This window comes from Harpia harpyja, chromosome 3 (genome assembly GCF_026419915.1).
Source record: "Harpia harpyja isolate bHarHar1 chromosome 3, bHarHar1 primary haplotype, whole genome shotgun sequence".
Taxonomy (NCBI): Eukaryota; Metazoa; Chordata; class Aves; order Accipitriformes; family Accipitridae; genus Harpia; species Harpia harpyja.
This window is the reverse complement of record NC_068942.1, coordinates 70,192,495-70,211,877: the sequence shown is the minus strand read 5'-3', so window position 1 is coordinate 70,211,877 and position 19,383 is coordinate 70,192,495. Positions and strand designations below refer to the sequence as shown.

The following is a 19,383-nucleotide window of genomic DNA, read 5'->3' as shown; positions in this document are numbered from 1 at the left end:
ACTCACATTGGAGCACTGTCTCCCGTGGGAGGGACTCCACGCTGGAGCAGGGGAAGAGTGTGAAGAGTCCTGCCCCTGAGGAGGAAGGAGTGGCAGACACAATGTGTGACGAAGTGACCCCAACCCCAATTCCCTGTCCCCCTGCGCTGCTGCGGCGGGAGGAGGTGGAGAAAACCAGTAGTGGAGTTGAGCTGGGAAGGAAGGAGGGGTGGTGGGAAGGTGTTTTAAGATCTGGATTTTACTTCTTATTATCCTTGTTTTGATTTGATTTGTAGTAAATTAAATTGATTTTGTTTTTTTCCCAAGTTGAGTCTGTCTTTTGCCCATGACCGTAAGTGGTGAGTGATCCCTCCCTGTCCTTGTCTTGACCCACGAGCTTTTCTTTATATTTTATCTTCCTCATCCCACCGGGACCTGGGGGAAAGGAGTGAGTGAGCGGCTTCGTGGTGCTTTGTTACCAGCTGGGCTTAAACCACGACACCAAGCCACCCCAGACTTGTCAGGTTTGAAGCTTTCTTCTCCACTGTGTTCTGGATACTCATCTGTGTAAGTTCCTCGTTTCTGTCTACGTTCAAATCCTTTCCACCTGCGCATTCATCCCATCAGTCTCCCTCCCCACTCCAAGTCTGCATGTCTGTAGGAACAATTACTGACAAGTCCATTTCTGTTTCTAAAGCTATGGATTTATGAACCCTCCCCATGTCCTCTTTCACTCCCTTGGATGCTAGCGCCTGCTAGCTGGCTGAACTTATCCCCTCTCTTGGATCTGCCCTCAGAAATAAACATGCCCCAGCTCTTGTTTCTGGCAGAACTCTAAAAAACCTGGACACAGGCTGCAGCAATCAAAAATCTGCTCAGATGGCAAAGAAAAACAAGAGAAATTTGGGATAAAAAGTCCATATAGAGCCCTGCTTTAACTGTTGTTCTTCAGTTCTTGATTTATTTTACTCCTGGTACACTTTGCTCTTGGTTCTCTAATCACACAGGGGCAAGAAGGCCAACTCCTGAAGGCCCACTTAATTCAGCATCTGTGGTCTAACTGATCAGCATTACGTAAGATGAACTTCAGCATAACATAACCAGTCCCAACTGAAAGTTACATTGCTGCAGAACATATGCAAAATACATGATCATGTGAAGGATTAACAAATTGCTTGGCCTTGTTCTCCAATTCTATAATCTCTTCCATGTGGGAACGTCCCCGCACCCAGACAGAGCCCCCGTGGCCTCCATGAGGTTCTGTGCTCTCCTGCTGTGGCTCTGTCCATGAAGCGGCAGCATTAGGGACTGTCCTTGACATGAGTTTTTCTAAAGTGTTTGTTTCCCTAGGTAATTTTGTAGGGCTTTAATGAGTTTGAGGGAGAAGAAGACTGAAGAGGAAGAGAACAAACCTGGATTTATGCCAGAACATGTGGTGGATAGTAGTAGTCTGATTTCTACAATGGAGGTGTTGCAGCCAGTGAGCTCAATATTTCCCATATTAATGAATTTTAAGTTTGGCAAGAAGCTGCTTAGACATAAATGAGAAGCGTAACTAGGAAGGCTAAGAAATACTCCATTAATATTATTCTCCTGCCCCCCATTTGTATGTATACAGAAAACGCTCTGTTTCTTTTTAACTCTACTCAGATTAAACAACTTTAAGTGACCAGTTTGGCAACAGTTTGGACATGCTATATCCAGAGACAATTTTATGCTCAAACTGAGTTATGTGTGGCACACTGCAAGTTAATAATTTAGGCCATGAAAGAAAGAACAAGATGAAAAAGGATTTCTTGTTGTCAGTCAGCCACATGTGTTTCAGAACACATTGTGTTTTAGAATCGTTGGATGTGCTTTTTGTTATTGGCACCTGCTGGGAAGACAGAAAAGTGGCAGTGCAAAGAGTAGTATAAAAATTTTAATCCTCTCGATATTGTCCAGAGTGGCAATTTAGTTTTTCCCTGAGGAACTGACGTAAACATCCATTTTGATTTTATTCAAGGACAAGCCTGGAAGGGAAGATGCTTTAGGGTTTGGGGTTTTTTTTAACTAAAAAAAGAGTTGAAACTAGCTTATTTTCCCAGCTATCTTAACTTTGCAAACTCTGCTGAAAGAAGGCAGTATTTGTTTATAATAGACCCTTCTTCAAATTTTTGAAGGCTTCCATTAGAACTACTGAAGAAAGATAAAATGTTTTGCACATTTACCATTGTGTATTCTGTTGTAGCTCTAACTTCAACCCCAATATATTTGCTTTGTATTTGTGCTTTGAGTTGGTTTCACTGACGAAGACATAATAAATTATACATAAAAGAGGGTGATCTTCTAAGACGATGTTCATTAGGCAGTTCTAACTTGTGATGCATCAGAAACCATATGCTTTGTGCATTGGCTTACAGCTGTAAAACAAACTTGAAATTACCAAATGAAGGCTTGGTGCCAGTTTCCAGTGAAGCCAATGGCAAAACTCCATTTATTTCAGTGGTTTGGGGTGAAGTGTGTAATAATCACAGCTACAAATTAAGAGCTTTTTGTTTTGAGCCAAAGCCTCATCTTTCCTTCTGCAGGTTTGCAATGCTGAAAATGCAGATGAACAACCCCACTCCTTTTTTTTAATGTATGAAGGTATAAAAAAAAAGTAGTCTGTTTTTCAGTCATTCTTGTCCCTTCTGTTTCCTCACACTGCAAACCAAAGTTTAGTAAACCTGGGCAGTCAGGTTATAAGGAAAAAGGAGTCTGGAGTGTCTAGCGTTTCTGGTCACCCCGCAAGTGATCTAGAGAGTAGCATGGTTATGTGAGTGCCTTATAGCCTCTTATTGGGTTCGAGGGACAGGCCCTGTCCTTTGGCACCCATGATGTTGCCACAGATACTGTCCTACTGCTGATTCTGTTCATAGCCTGATGCTGAGCTCAGGTAGCAAAAGGATAGACCATTTCTGCTTTATTGGAAGAGGCCTGTCCAAGCTGCGAAGGAGGCATTTGGGGAAAAGTGCCCACCCTTTGTTAAAAATCTAAGTAATTTATTGTTATTTTTGTGCAACATTGAATGGTGCTGTCTATCCTCTGCACAAGAACAAAATTTGTAACATGCCTCCAAATTAATGATGGGAGACTTCCAAACTATTGAAGGGATTTCAGAACATACGTCTCCTTAAAAGAAAAATGGTTGAGTGGGGTCCCTTTCACGCTTCTCTTATTTACTTCCCAAAGTGCTTTTCCGTCTTTTAAAAAATTTCTGCCCCTTTTATCTTCACAAAAGAAACTAGGCTTGTGGCTTGTAGACTGAAAGCGTTCACTGTCTAAGCGAGCTTGAGCCACTTAGCAGGGAGTCCATACTGGACTTAAAGCAAAAACGTATTCCTAATCCTGGAACCGTCATGAAGCAGAGAATGTTAGAGTCATTTACAGCTGCCTGGCATTGTTGCTGAGGGATGAATTGAAACCGCTGGTCTGCCAGGCTTGTCAACACCTTTGAAATCTGCTGCCTAGCCTGGTTCCCCAAAGGACTCCTTGGAGAGAGTGAAGGAGCCAAACTGACAGCCAAAGACAGAGTCCACCTACTTGTCCCTTTTTCTTCCTTTGTCTTTGTTTCTTTTCCGCTTTTATAATTGCCTTTCTTTTTGCTTGTTTTTATCCCAACACTAATGTTGTAATATTGGTAAGTGGTTTAATTAGAAGATTTATTAACTTGTGTTTTCAATCTTTTTACTGAGAAAAAGTACCAAAAACTCAACATCAAAATAAAAGCTATTACACAATCCACTAGTTGGGTGCAGTCCGACCCCTTTGAATTCCATGGCTAAACTCCCGTTGGCTTTCATGGGAGCCTATTAAGGAACAAGCTCTTGTTATTTTGTAATATGCATGCCACATGGGGTCTCAATTTAGTCACTTAACTAAAGGCACCTAAACAAGTGGCCTTTTTTTTAGTGATGTTAATGACTCAATGGCTAAATGGGAATACATGTGCCTAATTTTAGTACACCCACAGTTGAATATGGCAACCACAGTCCAGTATCATAACTTCATCTATATGGGTTGGCATTTATCAATCACTCTGGGAATGGCTTGACAACACGTGCATCAAAAACACTTCTGTTGGGTATATCCCATAGATCTAAAATAAAAGCAGATAATAAAGGAGAGAAGTAAATATGAAACACAAATCTGGGATTAGCTTGACAACAGTAATTAATGCTTTTCTGAGGCTTTGCTTCATGATAGTAATTAATCACCTCTTTTCAGTGTATTTCTAATATTGCAAATTATTAATGCTTTAAAAATATAAAGCAATTTGAGCTGTCATCAGAGCTGGGATAGTGTTTTCCTGGAGCAGCACTCTGCAGAGAGTTTGGTGAAGATCCAAGAACTGGTAAATTTAGAGCAGAAAGTGTTTAATGCACTTGGTTATTAAACACCAAACTATAAACAAGTGCTTCAATATTTGGACGATCATGACATCCAACATAATATCATTTAAAAAAATTAGGTTTCCAAGTTGCAGTAATATAAACTAAGACTCTTAGAATTTACAAAGCCATTGTTTGCTCTTTTCATAGGGTGAATATTAAAATTTGTCTTGTCAGTTTAAGGATTAAGGCCAGATCTGATTTTTTCTTACACCATTGTAAAGAAGAATTCCAAGTTCCACCAGTGAAGATTTTTTATTTTGAAATATATTCAGAAAATATCGTCTATATAAAAATAGATGGATAAGATTGTCTCCTGGCTTTAAGTGATAATCAGTGTATGCATTCACACACGGGTATATATAAACCCTCTCACTTGAGACCATGTATTTTATTCCTTCAGTGCGTTTAGTGTGCGAGCTCTGAGTGTGTGATTTATGCAGGTATGTACAATGAGACATGCTTCATATTGTTTCCCTTCTCAATGACACAATTGTGCTGGAGTTCTTTGCTTTTTGACATCTCTCAACAGTGTGTTACCCTGGGTTAGGCTTTCTTTGGTAAACCCTGAACAGGTCTTTCTTTCATTGTCTTTGGGGATTTGTGTATGGCCTCTGCATGTTTATCTCAGTTCTCCATTTTTTATCTGAGCCTTCCCAAGAAGGTGACTGGATTCCTTCTGGCTTCCACTTACTGGTGGGCAAGACGTCCTTTATTGTTTAGGAGAAAGGCATATTCCAGACTATTCTAAAGTGTCCACCTTTCAAGCCTCAAGCTTACAGGAGGGGACCACCTAACCTTCAGAAATATCTCTGCCAGTGGTCCTGCTTTGACCTCGTGTCTTCAGAAACCACATGTGCTAGGTCAGATTGTGCTCTTCTACTTCAACAATAATGAAGATCTCATGCACCAAAATTTGCAAGTGCTTTAGAGGATGTTCCTATGCCCTGAAAATCTTTCCTACACTCTTCCTTGTTTTTTAGGCCATTAACCCCAGGCTCCAGGTGCCCATTAAATCTGCCAGGAAAAGAATTCCAAGAAAAAACGGTACTTGCCATCTTCTATGGCTTTATTCCAGCAGATCTCTGGGGTCCAAAGAGATTAGCTGTGCCAGTCTTGTTGTAGTACCAAGTCCACTGTGAGTAACATGAGCTTTATCGATACTGCCAAGTGGTTGGAAGCAGTCTGTTGAACATTTTGTTGACCATTCCTCTGGGAATCTCTTGGTTGTCACAATTGCTGGGTCATGACACCAACCCAGGCCCTTCGTCACTGACACTGTGAGTGACCTCAGCCCTTCTGGCATCTATCTCCAGCACCAGCTGTCTGAAGTTGAGGTGTTAGGAGCACATTTCCCTCATTAGCCCTGAGATCCAAACCAAGATTTCAGTACCAGCAGAAGTTTCTTTGTTTCTCTTCTTTGAATAAAATGTGCATTTTATGAGAGGCAATAAATGCAAATAACCATGGGTGGGCAGAAAGTCTGTTGGAAGCTGGAGAGACCTCATTCTTCAGCAGACACAATGCTTTTCTGGGTTGCTGCTGGGTCTTTTGATAGACTTCAGAGAGTTAGAGCACAAGAAAAGGAGTTCTCAGCCTTTAGTGATAACTGCCTAATATTCATTCCTAGAAATGTGTGGAGAGTCTTAGGATGAATACTCATACTTCTTCGAGGCATCAATGTTGGCTTGTTCTGCTTCTGTGGCTGTTTTGTTATCATTCTCCAGGGATAAGGCAAACCCTGGATGTTATTGAAAAGACTAGTGTGCCTTTTAAGATCTGATTAATTGAGTTACTATAATTTTTTTGGATCTGTTAGGCCATAGTAAGGAGGAATCTGCTTACAGATTGAGCGGTATTCTGTCTCTTTCTTTCAGATGGACTTCTGGACCCTGGTCCTCAAATTTCAGAAAGGGTTGATCAAATTGTTTCCTTTTGTTAAGGACTTTTCTCCTCCATGAGATTTGAAACCGGTGCTAATGACCCTCACTTACATCCTTCCTGTGAATGTGCAGCAACTTCCTCACTGAAATATCTGCCAAAGAAGGTGTGTTTATTGTTGAAGATTACCTTCTCCTGGAGGGTAGGAGAGTCTTTTTCTCTGTATCATATCTATTCTTCATGGAATGTTTCATTTGAAAGCCATCCTTATTTCTGGCTCAGAATTCCATCTCAGTCAGAAACTTAAATTTTCTCTGTCTTTCCTCTACACCCTGAATGACGGTAAATCCCTATCTTATTTCTTTTTTCTCTTCTTATTTCTGATTTCTGACAGGATCAGAAATTCCAGATGTTTTCTGAGGCTCTTTATGTCAACAGCTGAGTGATCTGGGGATATTGTCATCTCTGTGTGCAGACTATTCATGTAGATAATGGGCTGTCATGGCCTGTTTTGAGACTGCAGTCAAGGCTGCATCCATGATTGGAGCGAACGCCACTAGCTCTTCAGCTAAGTGGGTGGTAACGCTGAGAAATTTCACCTTTCCTGTCATCTGCCAAGTATTCAGATGGAGCTCCTTTCAATTTTATGAGACCCTGGGCCATCCTGGAAGCATCCGGGAATGATGCTGCACTTGGCAGTGTTCTTACAATCTTTATTGGTATGAAGAACTTTCATTACCTCTTTGTGGTAAATATGCAGCCTTCCTCTGTGCTCACATTGTGTCAATATGCATGTGTGCAATCACTGTAAAATAGAACAGCTTATTTAAAAGTAGGAAAGTTTCTTCAAAATATGCATATAGATTTCTTATCTTCTCGCAGTGGACGTCAAGACAGACAAAGAATCATTTTTTCCTCTAGAGAAGGGAATGGAAGGGAAACTGCTGTAGAAGGAAGAATTACATGGTCAGGAAGCAGGTATTTCCCCTGCCTTCTTCCTTGGCATGAATGTATTTGTGCACTACATATATGAAAAAAGCTCCATTTGCTGGTAAGTTGCCTCTCTTCCTTTCCAAAATCTGCACATGAAAAATGCTAATAAAACTGAGTATTAGCACATTGAATGGGCCATCATATTGCTTTTGGGAAAGCATTAGCCAGGGATGCTAAGCTCCACTTCTTGCTTTGAAAGTCTACCACATGAATAAATATCACCAATCATCACTCTTTGTCATTAGCAAGTAACCAGTTGCAACTACTGGGATCTAGAGGCAATTTTTTTTCTGAACACGTCTTTCATGCTGACATTTGCTTAATTGGTGGCAATAAGGCAGCTATGCTTGCCATCGGGGTGAGAAAAAGCTGACACCTGCTCCATCCTGGTTATAAATATTCCATAAAGATCCTATCTACTCAACTGGTGCCCAGGAGATTAGGATTTGACTCTTAGCATGAGGGGTTTATTGTGGCCTGCTCATGTTAATTGCCCTGCTGCTGCCTTCTTCTAATGCCCTTAGGAGATTTGCTTCACTTTACCCCAGTTTTATGGCTGGCTCCCTTTTTACAGCATGGATAAGAAAGATTTTGTGATACTTTTCTGTGCTATGTTTAGGAGCTTCAGTTCAGGACTTGGAATTTCTCAGCTAAATTCAAAGTTACTCAGGACCTCCCAGGATCTGTCCCCCAGTAAGAACAGAGAAAGGAAGCCATTGCAATGGTTGGAGGGCAGAGTCATACAAAAGGTTACTAAACATTATTGCTTGTGCTTGATGACTTCCAACTGCCCTGCCACCCACCTTCTCACTGAGCCAGAAGCAAATTTGAAAAAGAAATCACTGTGCATCACTTCCCTAGCAGAACATGTTGCAGACAAAAGGAATCGAAACCACAAGTAGAAAATTGGATTTCCCCTGCTTTCTCCAAAATAAATATTTGTTTGCGAGAAAAGCAGCCGGAATAATGAGACATGTACCCCTGACACTAAAGGCTTGTGTGTTTGTGCCGGCTGCCGTAGAGAGATGATAGTCCACTGAGTGCTATCTAAGGTCAGGCTGAGCTCCATCATCCTAACTTTTGAAGTAATGGCTTCAGCTACTTGCACAAAGCGGAGAGAGAAGGAAGACCCAGGGAGTCCGGCAGCGATCCGTAGCGAGTGAAAAGCAAAATGAACGGTGGGGCTGCCCCTTGGAGCTGCTCCCTGCACTTCTCCTTCCAAACAGCAGCATCATTTCCCCTGAAGCCATTGTGGAGAGGAGGAGGACACACCGCATGCCTCTGGGCAGCATCATTTGCTGGTTGTCTGCTGGAATGGGCTCCAAAGGGACGACTTCAGTATAAAAGTATCCGTACCTAAAACAGGTGCCCAAGCCCAGGAAGGAGCTCGCAGCCAGTGTGTGTGGAGGAGATAAGCACCTCCAGGAGATGGCTTGCAAAAAGGGAAGGCAATGAAGGTGAACTTGCATTGATTCCTGGAGTACAGGGACTGTGTCCACTTCTGGATGCTGACCTTGAAACGATCCATGCCTTGCTGAGCACGGCTCGTTCTTTGAAAAACCCCAGTACTACAGATCTGTGCTTTGTGTAGTAGCTTAACAGTTAGAAGCATTGGCTAGAAAGTGGACAATATTGGTTACAGCCCCCTTCCCCTTACAGTTTGACTGGCTTTACATTCCAGTTTTCCATTTTCTTGAAGGTGGCCCAAAAGAGGCACTCCTTCTCTGAGTGGCTGGGAAGGCAACAGATTGGGAGTGAAGGAGACAGCACTGTTGCTAGCTAAGGCAGTCAGCTGGGAAAGCCGCCTCTGATCCCTTTTCTGGACTCCTAAGGGAATGCTGTTGAGCAGGCAGGTGAGCATCCTCATGGTGAGGCTGTGGATGTGGCAGATATGCTTGTTATTTGAAAATCAAGTGTCCTATCACTTGCTTTCTTTTTTTTTCTTCCACCATCTGCTTCACTTAACTGTGTTCCCTTTTCTTGCAGAGGGGCAATAAAGGAAAAGATATGACACAGAGATTGCCATTAAAGAGTCAATTTTTCTAAGCAGTTACCACATGAGATTATCTGGAACACCACAATTATGGCCTTTCGCAAGCTTAGGGAAATGTTGTGGTGTCTCATGTGGCACCATTTGGTAACACTTAGCCAGCAGAGATTTTTATGGTCAGCATGCACTCTAAATTCATAGCCTTTAGCTTCAAATTTTTCTGCTCTTGTCCACTGTTCCAGTCCTCGTTTTCAGCTGTTACCTGGCACAAATTTGCACAGAAGAACCTCCCCTGTCATCAGAAAGCCAGAAAAATCCATTCAGATTAGGAGATGGAAGGAGATTTAGAAAGAGAGTCTCTTTTGGATCATGCCTGTGCCTTCACAAAAGCCATATTTTTATTATGCCCTTACATAACCTGTCCCCTGTTTCAAATACAGCTTGAAAAAAACCTCCTTCGTACAAGAACATGACCAGCTGAGTAAATAGAAAAAACCGTTGAACTTGTGGATAGTACTTACTGAGGCCCTAACTATTTTGATACATGTGCCTGCATAGCAATACATTTTGGAGAGAAATAGTGATATTGAGACACATGAAAACAGTTGGTAAAGGCTACAAGTTAACACAGTTAAAGGGGAGGGAGAGGTGCTCAAAGGTAAATTCAGGTCAGTTGGCATCTTCAAAACCAAGACTTAGACGACTTATAAAATAATGTGATATGCAAAGAGGGAACAAGTCACAGAAACACTGAATTTGCCACAGTGTCATGATAGGGGAAAGGAGGGGGAAAAAAATGACAAAAAGAACCCAGCAGTAAAATGAATATATTCATGCAGTGTCAGTCTCTCCAGACAAGAAATGGTGCCAAGCAGAACCGCATCAGCGTGTGGCCGTTTCTTGCACTGACACTAAAAACATCTGTTGAGGTACAGTGTTTATACCGTCTGCCAAATAAGAGTTTTTTAATCTTAAAACATATGCTGGAAATAGGAAAATTTGGACAACAACAAAAAGAAAAAAGAGGGGTGGGTGGCCAATAAATTAAAAGTGAGAAATGAGGGAGGATGGATTGGAGAGAATGTTTTCCACACAGTGCATCATAGTTAATTCAGGTCATCTCAGGTCACCAAGGGAAGGGAAGCTCCTGGAGGAACTCACAGATCACTCTGAGAAGTTAAAAGAAACGAAGGGATATTCTTCATGTCAGAGACTTCATCATTCAAACATTGGGTTTTGAATAGTTAATAATAAAACTCAGAATTCAGCAACAGTTTGGGGATACATCTAGTTTAAGACAGAAGAACTGATACTGATGCTGACAGCAATACTGTTTTTGCAGGCAGGCATATATCACATTTTTGCAGGAAAGCATATAGTTAAGCACCTGGCTGAGCCAGGGCCTAATATTGGCTCTGCAGAAATGATGCCTCCATGCTACTTGGCTAAACACTTATTCAAACAAATTTTAGATACGTACAATGAGTATATTATTTAAAGATCCCCCACCTTCACATTTAGTTCTCTGGTTAAAGTAACTAGAATACAGTGTTCACAAATATTTCAGTGAGAATAATCGGCAGATCTGAACAAATAAGTTATTCAACTATTTCTAGGATATTTTTCAAATAAAGTACCTAAGTACTCCTTATAATAAAATCCTTTTATAGAGAGTATGTTAGGCTAATTTCATTTCTGAAACAAAATATATGTATGCAAGGACATTATTCGGTGACATTATCTAAGTGATCAGTTTCCTGAATATCATAAACATGTATAAGTAGAAGATTTGAGTTTATATCACTGACTCTTTGAAGTCAAGAAAGTCTTTCATTCAAATCAGTCTCTCTTTGATACCATCTCAGGTCTACAGTATGTGGTGCATGTCTAAAGACAAAACCAGACAACAAACCCACTTTAATATAATTTGTCCATTCAATTAATTCCATGTGAATTGTGCTTTTAGAAGAGAAAATGTGCCTAGGGTAAAATCCAGGCCCCTAGAAATCAAAGAGAAAACTCCCACTCCTTTCAACAGAGTTGAGATTTCACCTCTATTATATTTGACTTTCAAGTACAAAAGATTTATGCTTGGTGAATCACTGGCTGGGATATGGTCAACTGCACATACGTTATCAAAATCTGCATCACATTAATTGTGTTGTATATCCTTCAAGATTTGCTTCAGTTTATTTCTGTTCCATTTATTAAATGCTGTATTTCTGAAACCACAGTAGAAATGAACAGAAGGATGGATTATACACACCATACCTTACAGGAGTTTTTGGTACTTCTCTTGTGTCCAGGGGGGCAATTTTAAACTTTGGATTCTGGTAGAGTACACCAGCTGGAGACAGCTTATTTCTGGGATATGTAAACATGCTGGGCAATATGAAAATCAAATTCTGGAATGAGGCGATGGGATCAAATGGGAGAGGTTTCCCAAGGGTAGCGCTCAGAGCTACATAATTTTTGGCCTTCTCTGATTTTTAATGACTTTGATGGAGTTCTGTAGATTAGGTGAGTATGTAGCTGAGTTTTATTGGACATTTCTATTCCTGTAAAAAACCAGAGATCTTATGTGCCCACATAACAGTATTTCCAAATGTTTTTCTTCCTTCCTGAATCTTAAGAGAACATTTTTGTATCAAAAAGCAAAAGCCAGTCTAAGCCTTTGGATATCTCTCCCTTTGTCTTCAATGCATGACAGCTGGAAGAGGCAGAATTAGCACAGGCACTGCAGAAAAATCTTATTGGCTCTTCTGTTAAAATGCTGGTAACAAATTGCTGTTAATTTTTCATTATTGGAAGACTACAATTTTTTAAAAGATCACTAGGAAAGAAAATATTCTTGGCTGAATTTTCAAATTAGATCATTTCTGTTAAAGTTCAAGATCATTCTGGGGTTCCACAGCTTTTACACTAATACCCAGTGGGAGACTCTCCAGTGATCTGCAAAGAGTGGCAATGTAGATCACGTAGAAATAAACTCGCATCTTGTGGTATCCTTCTTCCAATGAATGTTAAGTTTCATGTGACACCCAAGCTTTGGCTGAATCTTTGGTGATTTTGAACATGTCCTCACTTTCAGGACTGTGAACTAAATTTGCAGATTATTTCCACTTTAATTTGCATTCTTATTTCTCAAAGAAAGCTGACTAACCCTTCCTTCCCTGCTCAACAGATGTTTGTCTTCTTCAGTGAGAATCTACACACTGTTCCTTGCAATACAGAAGCCTGAGCTGTAAGTGAAATTTTGGTGACTAGTCATCTATTTGTTGACCTCCATGTTCAGAACAAGTTCACCCACAGTGAATGCAAAAAAATATATATTAGCGTGGTAGTGTGATTAGGAAATTCATCCACTGTTACTTGTCTGGGCTTAATTGACCATAATCAATGACTGATTTAGGTCTTTGATCCTTTAAAAAATAATAAAAAAACTGGTAGCATTTAGGGTTTTTCAAAACTTTAGACAACATGAAGAAAAACACTTTAAGGTTTCACAAAACTATTGAGTTTTGCAAAACATTTTTCCCCTTAATTTGAACCATCATTTTCTCAAAGAAAATTAAATTAAAAAAACAACAAACATGTTTTTGTAATTAAACAGAATACTGAGCTATGAAAACAATAAAGATCCTTGTTTGAAATTAATTCTTGTCCTGCTTCTGGGATTACCAGGGGAATAAAATTATAGCAAAACAAAACAGAAAAATCTGCTACAGCCTAGAACTTGCATTTTACCAGAAGCAAAAGGAAATTTAGGCTCAATAGTTTTGAGTTCTATTCTGTCTCCTAAAAGCATGATTTTAGAGTTTGTTCTAAATTTGACAAAATGAAAAATCTCATCACTCCTGTCATCGGAAGCCAAAGTTGTACCTCTGGTTTTTTTCTTTATGACTCACTAGTTTACTTTTTCCTCCTCTGTACCTAAGGGATATTTTGAGGTGGTTCTCAGGAATGTGAAAACAAGGACAGTGCATTAAGTCAATAGATATTCATTGTCTAAACTTTAGAGGCAAAGGTCCCTCCTAGGGCAAGAAGCCTGCCTGGAGGTGAGAAAGTCGCACAGAAGGAACTGAACGCTTTTAGGTTGACTGGCTTGACTGGATGCTTCTTTTATATTTATGTGAAAATTAAAAAAAAAAACCAAAAAACAAAAGGCAACATCTGACCTGAGAAACTGTTTTTAGAACCACAGAAAATGTGTTTTTAGAAACAGGTCAGATTCCTTTGAGGGAACACTGCTTGTCCATTTAAATACTCAAACATTCACATTGGCTTCAGAAGTTTCAGTCTCATAGGATAGCATAGTATTAAGCGTATCGGTTTTGGGGTCTCAGCCTTCTGAGGGTGCCTGCTGAGTGTGCCTGTTTGCTTTAACTACCCATCAGTCCTTTGCTCTGTTGAAATTTTACCATCTGTTTTGTGTTGAGCCACTTGAATAAACTATTTCTCCCCTTCTTCTTTGTGTACAGAGCTGCCTTTTGGAACACAATGTTTAGTCAAGCTCCTTGGCCCACAGATTTCTTCTTCTTATCCAGTTGTCCTGCCCCAAGTGCCCCAGTTGTGCTTGGGTTCTTAAGAGTCCAAAGTCAACATTGTAGAGGCACGGGCATGCTGAGTTTGTGGTTGAGGGCACATCCAAATATTGCTACATCCCAGATTTGGTTCAAATACTTAGCGTAGCCCATTTATTCTAATTAAATAAATGACATTTCTGCAAAGGAAAGAAGAATGGGGAGAGAAAAGGAGCAGGGATCAACTGCTGAAGTCTTCCCTGTGTTCAAAAAACATGAGCATTCCTGTAACATTACACTGACTCTGTCACCAGGGACCCAGAGGCCCAGTTTCAAGTTTTTGCACAGTGCTCCAAGAGTCCCAAGCCACAGAGCTATGCCCATGACTTAATAATGCCAGCATTAAGCAGATTTTCCGGGGAAATTTTTTCAAGTACTTCTTTCTTTAAAAAAAAAAAATAAAAAATCTTGTTTTCTTCAAGTTGAACAGTCCTATTACCTCTCTGAGGGCCAGAGACTAACACGTGGAATAGATATCAATGAATTGTTTTCATCCTACAAGCTAACGACCATGTCAAAATTCCTTCAGTCTCTTCCTTCTCCATGTGGGACTTTTAAAAATATCACTTTCTTTGCTATCCAACCTATCAGCTAAATGTTTTGTTGAGCATTTTAGCACAGTTTGTGTAAATAGATTATATGCATTAAAAAAAGTGACCTAAAATATGAAAATTATGAACTTACATGTGTTTCTTATAATGATTTCTTATGACAAATGGACCTATTTTTCAAAATGTGAATTTATCTTGTTACTTTTTTAATAGTTTGTTCCGGCTTCCATTTCTTCAGGCTGGCATTCAATGCTATAAAGCCTCAGTGAATGTGTATGGCTATTTTTTATCCTTTTAAGATAGGGTGTTTTGCTGTATCACTCACTACATAATAAAATAAATGGAGGAAAACTTTGCAGAGCGCGTACTGCCAATTTATCCTAGAATGTCTCAGCTTGTACTGGCGCACGGCCTGACCACTACAGCAACACGGTGTGCTCGCGGCCTCGCGCAGGCCAGCAGCTCCCCAGCTCCTGCGCTGCTCTATCACCAACTTGCTGTGTGGCCGTATGCAAATAAACCAACCGTCCCGCAGCTAGGTTTTCCTTACTCGTAAGGACGGCAGCGCTCATCTCCAATGCTAGAAGACTGAGGCTTGTGAAGACTGAATCCAACGGCAGCGATCTACCAAAGCTTTGATCTTGCAGCTGGGTACGGGGCAGGGTGCTGGCAGCCCAGTCAGGGTGTCTGTGCGAGCAGGATCCAAGGCAGGACGGGCGCCGCAGGATTTACTCCGGGAAATCTGCTGCTGAAGCCAGGACTGGGTTCCCTGACTCCATTGAGCTGTTCCTGAGTGCTTCATAAGCTAAATGAGCCCCAGTAAAATAACTTTTCCTAATCCTGAGGATATATAACAGGGTCTAAAAATGCCATAGAATTGCGCACTCTGTGATTATTGTTGATGATTTAGCTAGCATCGAGAGAGAGTTTCCACAGATTCTAGCGTTTAACACTACTTTCAAATAGATACATAGAATATCCAAATCATTCATTTCTGTGTTACAATATTAAAAATATTAGGATCCCAAACTTAATCCAATCCCTTTTTTTGCTTTTGCAAAATGCAAACATTCATTTGCCTCATGTTGTATATGACTTGGACCTGAATGTAACAATAAATCAGTTTTCCTAGACGTCTAAGTGACAGCAAATGAAGAACAGAAATAATACGGTCAATTTGACAGAACATATTTCAGCAAGAATATAATTTTTGAAGAGTGTTATGAGCCTGAGCTCATTTGTGCCTAGATTTTTTTTTTTTTGAAAGATAACCAGAATTTTGCCCATACACTTAAGATCTAAGGCATCATTCTAGTTAATGGAGGAGAGTCTATTTCTCTTTCTCCTTTTCTCCTTTTTATTTTTCTTTTTCTTATCTTTTTCTTCTTTTTCTTTTTTTCTTCTTCTTTTCCTTTTTTTTCCTTTTTTTCCCAGGAATTATTGTTTTCTGAACAGAAAGAAGTAAATTTCTAAAATTTAGTGTTTACTTGCTCATTAACAAAGATAAACTAATAATGCTTTTGCCTTTTTCCACCCCATCAAAAATAACGTTGCAGCTGAGCATCTGCTACAATAAGTTTTATGTTTTAGAAGATTTAATCTGTAGGGATGAGTTAATATTTCCAGGGAGTGGCATTGCAATACTAGTTAAAATGTCTCTCTCGTATAAATATGAGCTCAGATTGTTGAAAACGAAGTTTGAATACTAAGGCAGTTAATTAGTTTGGCTCCCAAAGGCACCAAATAATAGCTCCTTCAAAACAGTCTCCTTTAAGTGGATGAGATTCTTGGAAATACTATGACATACATCATAATAGTTCACTGCAAACATAGATCTGGAGACTTGCTCCTGCCAATAACTGAAGATGCTAGAACACTGCAAATTACTCCTTGTACATACCCTTGTTGGTTCCTGGAAGGATCATTTCTTCTTGTTTTACTATTGATATTCACCATAGATAGCCATAGAAAAAGTGTGTGGAAACACTGTTTCTGGAATACACTTAGGCTGTAGGTATGAAACCAAAGCAGGACTAGAATCTGAATTTGAATTGAGCACTACAAAAATCTAACATAATGTCATCATTTCAGAATTTAAACAGCCAACTAGCAGAACACTTTCTCTATGACCAGGCATAAGTAACACCTGTTTCCTTAAATGCAATGGTCTTTTTTTTGTGTCTTGTTTTTAATGTATTGTAGAAGGAGCCAGAACCTCAAGAATATATTAATTTATGGAGCCTTGCTTAGAGGATAAAGAAAACTTGTATCTGGGCGTGTTGGCAAAATTAACTCTTCACTGATGCTTGACTTCAATGCCAGAGTAAAGGGACTTCAGTATCACTAATGGGCAGGGAAGCAGAAAAGAGAAGGAGCCATCGGAAAGACCTGAGGTACGGCCAAGTTCTAGAGAAAATATGTACTATTACGGTTCATTGTAATTTAAGTTAATACAAGAGAAACCCAAGAGAGAGGTATATTTGGAATCACATCCAGGGCATTCGTTCTTTTTGGAGCGGGATGAGAACTTATGTACTAGTATCGTCCTGTTCTTACAATTATTAACTTGAATAGCTGTAGCATGAATACCAAAATTTCTGAAAAAAAAACCCCTGCTGCATGTATGTGTTCTGTGGAGGACTGTCAAATATCAGTAACGTCTGTTAAAGATATTAAGTATCATTGCAGATTATTCTATTTTTTAATGTGGGACCTGGGAAAATTCAAAGGGAAATCTTATATTGTATGTGCAAAGGACACACACAAAGTCCTAGCCTTGTTTTCAGGCAGATCTGCAACTTTAAATGTCTAATGCAGTGTTTGGAATGTTTTTATGAAAATATATAAAATGTGTATTCTTAAATGTCAAGGAACCTATAAGCTAATTTGTAAAGTCACATGGGTTTCATTTTGCGCTCAAATACAATCTTCAATTCCTTTGTGTTTAGGAGAAGAATTGGACCTATCTGTTTTTACCAGTAGAAGGAAGACAAATGGAGCAGTTTTTCAACAACTGAAAACCATCTCAAGATACACAGATCAACTTAGACTATAACTAAAACAACAGCAGCAATATCAACACCACCACCACAGTCTTCCAGTCCTTTGACTGGTACTTATCTGACCAATAATGGCCAAAAGCCATCTATCATTGCTTAAACTACATGATGATAAAACCAGAGTCTGGAAAATGTCATTACTCGATCTATTTGGTAAACTTTCAAATATTTCTTTCAGAAGATTTGCCAGGCAAACAGCATAGTATAAAATTTAGGTTTATTTAATTTGTGTTTTATTGCTTTTGAAATTAACTTTCAAAAAAAGTCGTGATTAAAAAGCTACAGCTGAGCAAAGGTACAAAGCTTCTGTTGTAGAGAGCTGAGTGAGTCTGAGTCGGTAGATCATGGATTTGTAGGTGCATTTTAGTCCAGAAAATTGTGCTGCAGGGGTGTTTAGTGGGTTTAGACCTGTGTCTGAAACGAGCTGGACAGGGTGAATGCAATATCTTACTTGACCTTTTTCTCTGTTATGGCTGCTGTTTGTTGTGTCAAGGTCAAAATATTGGTACATCCAGACAGGGAGACCATTCATTCCTTATTTCAAAGGGATATCACATTATTCATCCTTTAGTTGCCAGAATAAAAGAAAGGCTGAGTCAACAAACCAGTGCTTTGCAGAGACACTAAATAACAAAACTTTTAGTTAGGCTTTGTTTTCACTGTAGAATTCAACCAAAAGGAATCTAATTTTCAAGTAAAACTATCCACAAAGCTCCTTCCCTCAAAAAATGGCATCTTCTTTTGCATCGTCTGAAGATTAGGACAAGAGGAAATGGCCTTAGGACAAGAGGAAATGGCCTCAAGTTGAGGAAAGGGAGATTTAGGTTAGATATTAGGAAAAATTTTTTTACTGAGAGGGTTGTCAAACATTGGAATGGGCTGCCCAGGGGAGTGGTTGATTCACCATCCCTGGAGGTATTAAAAAAGTGAGTGGACAGGGTACTCCAGGGCATGGTTTAGGGGGCATGGTTAATGGTTGGACTCGATGATCTTGAAGGTCTTTTCCAACCAAAATGATTCTATGATTCTGTGATTCTATGATTTCACTGTCTTGCAAACCTGAAATAGGAAGTCATCCATTTGGCTTCATTTTAGATTTCTCCTGTTAAAAAAAAAAAAAAGTTTATTAACCCAGATCTTTAATTTTATATGTATGACTCGGGTAAAGAGCATGAAAGAATATTTCTGGACACATTTCATTAATGGCTCTGTAAACAGCAAATGTTTACTACGTGTGAATGCTGCTATGTTTATTGCAGAGTTTTGATGAGTAGCATGCAGGATTGAGATGTGCAACATGCCAGCGCATTCTGAGCTGCTGGTGGGGCTGCAGAAGAGGATGGTTCCCAGCTGAGTGGGAGGTACTGCAAAGAGGTTTTCTTTGGCTTTAGGCAGGATGGGGTGAGGGTTTGAAGCAGAAGGAAATGAAAGGTCTGTCTCAAAAAATTGGAGTGGAAACCCGTCCCCTCCAACATGGAGACCACTGCTTGAACACTATGTTTCTTTTGCATTTGGTAAAAGCAAGGAAAAGAACCGAGGACTGGTAGTGATTAATGCAAATATGACAGCATTGGCTTCTCAGCGGGAGATTTGATGAGTGACTGAATCGAAAGCCTCTTTGCTAAAGGTGTCTTCATTTCCCCAAGTCCTGTCTGAAAAGAAAGGCATGTGTGTTGTGGTTTAACCCCAGCTGGCAACTAAGCACTACACAGCCACTTGCTCACTTCCCCTCCGCAGTGGGATGGGGGAGAGAATAGAAAAAAAGTAAAACTCATGGGTTGAGAAAAAGACAGTTTAATAGGACAGAAAGGAAGAAAATAATAATAATGATAATAATGATGATCATATTCTTCTTATTATTATTAATAATAATAAAATGACAATAATAATAAAAAAAGAATTGGAATATACAAAACAAGTGATACACAATGCAAC

General features: G+C 39.7%; 1 long non-coding RNA gene across 1 annotated transcript in view; it reads left to right on the top strand.

Annotated features, from left to right (window-relative positions):
* The window catches only part of LOC128139968 (uncharacterized), a 79,317-nt gene extending 61,128 nt beyond the window's left edge, over positions 1-18,189 (top strand). Inside the window, exons 6-13 of the long non-coding RNA XR_008234565.1 lie at positions 426-546; positions 6,269-6,474; positions 6,667-6,991; positions 7,155-7,323; positions 8,965-9,118; positions 12,440-12,499; positions 16,592-16,782; positions 17,338-18,189. This is a non-coding gene — a long non-coding RNA (uncharacterized LOC128139968). The remainder of the gene's footprint in view (positions 1-425; positions 547-6,268; positions 6,475-6,666; positions 6,992-7,154; positions 7,324-8,964; positions 9,119-12,439; positions 12,500-16,591; positions 16,783-17,337) is intronic.
* The last annotated feature ends 1,194 nt before the right edge of the window (positions 18,190-19,383 follow it).